The sequence below is a fragment of the Delphinus delphis genome, chromosome 3 (genome assembly GCF_949987515.2).
Source record: "Delphinus delphis chromosome 3, mDelDel1.2, whole genome shotgun sequence".
Taxonomy (NCBI): Eukaryota; Metazoa; Chordata; class Mammalia; order Artiodactyla; family Delphinidae; genus Delphinus; species Delphinus delphis.
This window is the reverse complement of record NC_082685.1, coordinates 103,066,518-103,073,348: the sequence shown is the minus strand read 5'-3', so window position 1 is coordinate 103,073,348 and position 6,831 is coordinate 103,066,518.

Here is a 6,831-nt window from a genome sequence, read left to right as displayed (position 1 = left end):
CTTTGGCAAAGAAACACACTAAAGTATTAGTGAGTGAGGGGGCATTTTGTGAGCAATTTACTACGAAATAGTTCAGCAAATTAAGAAAAAACAAAACAAAACATGCCCTTTGTTCTGTACTCAAAACTGTGATGTAAATTTAAGAGTCTCAAAATAACTAACAGTAATAATAACCTTTCTTTTTTAAAGGGTTTGTTATAAATCAGGCTATTTGCTAAGTCCTAGGAATAATACAGGAGCAGGAAAAAAACCCTCAGTTCCCGCCACTTAGTGCTTATAGTCTGGCAGGGAAAGCAAGAGTTGAACAAGTAATTATAAGTGCAAGAGAGGAAGCTGTTCAACTGTGGAGACTGAAGGAAGGTCCCCCCTAAGAAGGTGATCTTTATGCTAAGGATATAATGATGTACAGGATTAGCTGGGTGATGGGTGAAATGTGTACTGTGGGGCATGAAAATTTTGGACTTTGGCAACAGGTATCACTGGTATGATATAGCTGTGTAAAAATCACCAGACATGCAGTGAAACTGATTATTTACAATGTTCACCATCAATACCAAAGGACTTTAAAGTGTAGAAACCAATAATTTAAGCTCTTCAATAAATGATTAAAATGAATTTGAGATACGATTATTGTTTAACAATAATGTAACAATAATGTGTAAAGAGTAGATTAAATTTTAAAAGAAAAATATGCTATAACATCTTGATTTTAAATAGCTCCTGCCCTCAAAGGAATTCAACATATTTTCACTTATTAGTCAAATTTTAAGCATTATTGTTAGGGAGTGGTTTATCTATACTATTTTACACTTGGGGAAACTGAGGCAAATGACTTTCTCAAATTCATATCATTTATCAGTTGTAGGGCAAGGACTATGTCCTTAATTTTTAAACTCCTACTCTAATGCTTTTTTAAATTACTTGCATTGAAAATATATTAGCCATATTATCATGGCATAAAAAAGAAGAAAATATTTTATACTTTTCATCATAGAACCAAATATATTTACAAACTAAGAATAGTGCTGAGTACTCAGTACAAATATAGAATTACTTTAATCAATGTCAATTTGATTATTTTCTCCACTATAAGCCTCACTCTCTTCTGTCCCAGCTCTTTTCTTTTTGATGACTATTCTAGAGAATTTCAGACTTTTCCCTTTGCAACTCATTCTCAAACAGAAATGAGCTCCTTCTTCAATGATTCTTAACCTATTTTTAGCCACAGATTTCTTTGAGAATTTGCCAAAAGTTATGAACTACTTTCTCCTCAAAATGTTCACACACAGAAACATTTGCATGAAATTTTAAGGAGTTTGCTGAGCATTCTCCCTTCTCAAGGTCATTCATGTACCTCAGATCATGTGTCAGTCACTGATTATTTCAACTTTATTTTCGTGACAACCCTGCATGGAAGGTATTGTTATCCTCATAATACAGAAGAGGAAACTGGGCCATATGAAGCTGTATAGCTGGAATTGGAATCAATGTGTCTTTCCTTCCCTAGGTCCTTTCACCTACATATTCTTACCTACAAAATAGGCCTCAAAACTCACCCAACTAAATCTAAAGTCTTACATTCAGCCTTCACCCATACAATAAGCTTCCTCCGCATGCCAAATATTTTAACCATTTTGCCACTCATCTGAGAAAAATCAAGTCTAGGAAAGCTGCCAAACCTCTCAAGAGGTTTACAGAATTATTATTTTAATGGTTATCCTCATGCTAAGTGGTCTCTGGAGGCTGCTTCCTAAAAACCAGTCTAACTTCTAGGGTCCCGGGAAGCTAGTTTTAAAAGCTGCCCAGTGAGGAAGGTTCCTTTGTCCACAGCTTCTATTTATAACTACCATGCTGACGATAACTAGGGATATGGCTTGGCTTGGCTTTCTAAGTACTCAGCCTCCACCTTCTGACCTGTTAATCTCCTTGGTGACAAAGTGCCCTCATCTCTAGGACCATTCCTGCACCTCTCATCCTCTCTCAGTATTAAACAAAGACGGAACTATATGGCACTCAGGCAGCATTCTGGAATAATTGGCTACACATAACTGAAACTCAAGTAGGTGAAAACACTACTTCAACCAGGCAGTTACTTTTTAAAAATTTGCATGTGTAAATGTGAAATAAAAATGTTACCTTCTTGTACTTCTGTGCTTTAACAGGCAGAGAGACAAATTATTGTTGTTTGATTGACTGACTACTAGAGCAGAAGAGTGAATGAGCTGAAGTCCCATAAATGAATTTAACATGGGTAGATTCAGGTTTTGTGGATCCTGAAGCATAAACAATTTGGGGGACTTTCTTTAAGAAAAATACATAATTATGTATAAAAAATTAGGTTAAAAAGTGAAGTTACTGGGAATGAAAAATCACATCAAATCACAATTATTACAACCTTGAAAATAACACAAATGTCAAAAAATCCAGAAAAATAACATAATATTTTTATTAGGTGACATACCTCTGGCCCATCTCATGACATGATGCTGGATGAGTCAGCATAGTGGGAGTTAGGCATATTCTAGAAGTCAGCCCTATACTTTGATGGCCAGCAATAATTATACATGGAAGTGACAGAAAGCCACATAAACATACCCCACTAAACCTGAAGGACACGTATCTGTAATTCAGCTCCCCCTTTAATGGATGTCCCAGACACTCCAACACCATCCAACCTCAGGAACAGTGTAACAAGGGGAAGTCTGAGTTTGAGCCAACCATCTTAAACAACTGCATATTTTGCAGAGAATGTTTAACTTTGGAAGAAATACAGGAAAACAAGCTGCTACAACTTGAATTTTGTCTATTAGAAAATAATTGTCTTCATTTCAGACCATCACATGACCTTTGCCTTGGCAATGAATGTAGAAAGACACTCTGCTGTTAGATTGCCCCTCTCTCCTCTGCAGGACAGAAGTCATCCCTTTCCCTACTGTCCCTAATCTGAATCCCAAACCTAGGCTCCATTATCTTTGTCTCTGGACAAATGTATGCCCTATACATTTAGTGTTTTCTGCTTTTTCATTAGCAACTACAAAGATAAAGAGATTTATTGACTTTTCTCATGGAAATAGAACCAAAAATCCTAAAATTTATATGGAACCACAGGACTCTTTTTTTTTTTTTCTTTTTGGCTACATGGCACAGCATGCGGGGGAATCTTACTTCCCCGACCTGGGAAGGAACCTGCGCCCCCTGCAGTGGAAGTGTGGAGTCTTAACCACTGGGACCACACCATAAAGCTGGAGGTATCATACTCCTTGATTTCAACAAAACAGCATGGTATTGGCAGAAAGATGGACACACAGATCAATGGAACAAAATTGAGAGCCAGAAATAAACCCACACATATACAGTCCATTAATTTAGGACAAAAGAGCAAAGAAGATACAATGGAGAAAGGATAGTCTCTTCAATAAATGGTAATGGAAAAACTGGACAGCCACATAAAAAAGAATGAAACTACACCACTATCTTACACCACACACTAAAATTAACTCAAAATGGTCTAAGACCTGAAACCATAAAAATACTAGACTAAAACATAGGCAGTATGCTCTTTGATATCAGTCTCAGCAATATCTATTTGTATATGTCTCCTCAGGCAAGGGAAACAAAAGCAAAAATAAACATATGGGACTACATCAAATTAAAAAGGTTCGGCACAGCAAAGGAAACCATGAACAAAGTGAAAAACAACTTACTGAATGAGAAGATACTTGCAAATCATGTATCTGATAAGAGCTTAATATCCAAAATATATACAGAACTGATATAACTCAACAACAAACCACCCAATTAAAAAATGGCCAGAGGATCTGAAGAGACATTTTTCCAGAGAAGACATACAAATGGCCAAACACATACATGAAAAGATGTTGATCATCATCAGAGAAATGAAAATCAAAACCACAAGGAGATATCACCTCACACCAGTTAGATGACTATTATCAAAAAAGCAAGAAACAACAAGTGTTGGAGAGGATGTGGAGAAGAGGAAACCAACATACACTGTTGGTGGGAATGTAAATTGGTGCAGCTACTATGGAAAACAGTATGGAGATTCCTCAAGAAATTAAGAATATAACTACCGTATAATCCAGCTATTCCACTTCTGGGTTTTTAACCAAAGAATACAAAAACACTAATTTGAAAGACATATACACCCCTATGATCATCACAGTGTTATTTACAACAGCCAAGATATGGACAAGCCTAAGTGCCCATTGATGGGTGAATAAAGAAGATGTGGTATATAAATATGGGGTACTACTCAGCCATAAGAAAAGATGAAATCTTGCCATTCATGACAACATGCCTGAAACTTGAGGGTATTGTGCTAAGTAAAACAAGTCAGACAGAGTAAGACAAACACTGTATTAATTCACTCATATGTGGACTAATAATAAAAAATAAACAAACCAAAAAAAACCAAAAATAAACACAGATACAGAGAACAGAGTAGTGATTACCAGCAGGGAAAGGGTGTCAGGGGAGAGTGAAATGGTTAAAGGGGGTCCACTGTATGGTGACAGATGGAAACTAAACTTTCAGTGATGAGCATGCTGTAGTATATACAGAAGTTGAAATAAAATGTTGTACAAATGAAACTTACATAATGTTATAAACCAATGTTACCTCAATTTAAAAATAAATAAAAATAAAATAAATAAAATTGATAAATTAGGGAAAAAAAGGAGTTTTAGGAGAGGGATTCTGAGATAGACCGTCTCTTCTTTCCTCTTCATTCATAAGCATTTCTGCTCAAAGCAAATTGATAATTCATATTCCCAGACTTCTAAAATAGTTTAAACAGTATTTCATATTGTTATCCCCATCTGTGATTCTAGAATATATCTTTTCCTTTCAATATTACGCCAACTGCTAAGTTTGAGGCTTCTGCCTTGATTGCTCTTAACATTAAGAGTATTGATAATTCTTAACATCTTGATTTTCTTAATATTTAGCAATTTAGCCACACAAACTCCAACTTTCAAAGCAGCTTTTGTCCTTCATGAAGTTTTCACCAAACTTACATTAATCCTTAACAAAACACTTACCATCCTATATGGCAATCATGTCTCTCAACTAGATTAGGAGCCACTTCAAGGCAAAGAATGTCTTGTTCACATTTACCTGCACATCACACATTACAGTGGCAAACAGTAACCACTAAATGTTTGCTCGGTAAACTAATGCACATCTGACTGAAGGATACACATCACTAAAACATACACTTAGTTTATAGAGGTATGACTATCAATGAGAACACCTGAAATCTTGCCTTGCTTTTTTAATTTGCTATTGCCACACAAGGTAATAGCAGTTGTAGTAGTTGATGGAGGTTTAAATTATTATCAGATAACCTCCAAATATTAGTCAGCGGAACTTCCAACTCTTGTAATCTAAGAAGAAAAAAAACCCTAGCTCACTACATCCTAAAATCCAGACTAAAAACCCATGATTAACATTTTTTGGGTTTCATTATGGAGAGTTTTCTAGCACTCACCTTCTGAATCCATTGCCCCGAGATGCCACACTCTCTAGGGCCTTCATTTCCTACCTCACTGATGAGTTGATAAGAGCTCTTTTCTTGGATTCTGAACTTTGGAAGATCCTGGCATTTCCTTTCACTGCCGAATGCCAGATGAGGTTGCAGGAACTCTTTGCTTTTATTTGGTTCTTCTGCTTTTATTTCCTTTGCTCAAGAGCACCAGAAAGTATCAGGAACCTATATAGACTCTTAAAAATATGTAGGGGTAGATGTAAGATAAACACCATAAAGCAATAGTATTTTGGCTGCTCTACTCAGGAGGAGGAGCAAACTTCTGTAAGAGTTTTCAGGAACTGAACTGGTAAAGTCTATGGCTCTCAGACTCTTATTTCAGGGACTAATAAACTTTTTATTGTGGTAGTATAATAGTAGACCAAATCTGCTATCAGTATCATTTCAAAGCAAAAGATATTTTAACATCTCAAACTCTAGAAACAATCTTAAAATAAATAATAGTCCTTTAAATTGTATCAACTTAGCTTCATGAAAAACAGATTACATCGTCCATTACATTCAGAAACCCAACTACGAGCTCTGTGCTTACCCACTTGGCATTACTGGAGTCTAATATTTACGTATTTTAAAACATTTAAATTTTAGAGCAATTTTAGATTTACAGAAACATTTCAAAGATAGTACAGAGAGCTCTACATACCTTATAACCAGTTGCTCCTATTATTAACATCTTACATTAGTATGGTACATTTCTCACAATTAATGAATCAATACCATACACTGTCATTACCCAGAAGTCTAGACTTTGTTCAGATTTTCTTAGTTTTTACCTAACGTCCTTTTTCTTTTCCAGGATACCAACTAGGATACCACATTTCATTTATTCGTTATGTCTCTTTAGTCTTCTCTTGGCTCTAACAGTTTCTCAAAATTTCCTTGGTTTTGATATTCTTGAAAGTTCTGAGACATAATGGTTAGGTATTTTGCAGAAGAATCCTCATTTGGGATTTTTGTGATGTTCTTCTCATGATTAGACTAATGTTAGGGATTTTAGGGAGAAATGCCAAGAGGTATACATGCCATTCTCATCACATTAAGGATACATACTACTAACTTATTGTTGATGCTAACCTTGATCACTAGGCTAAGGTGATGTTTATCTGGTTTCTCCACTGACAAGTTAGCTTTTTTCCCCTTTCCATACAGTAGTCTTTGTAAGGAAATCACTTTGCATGTATTACTACTCATTACTCTGCTGAGTAGTATTGCATTGTACAAATATACCAATGTGTTTATCTATTCTACTATTGATGGATACCTGG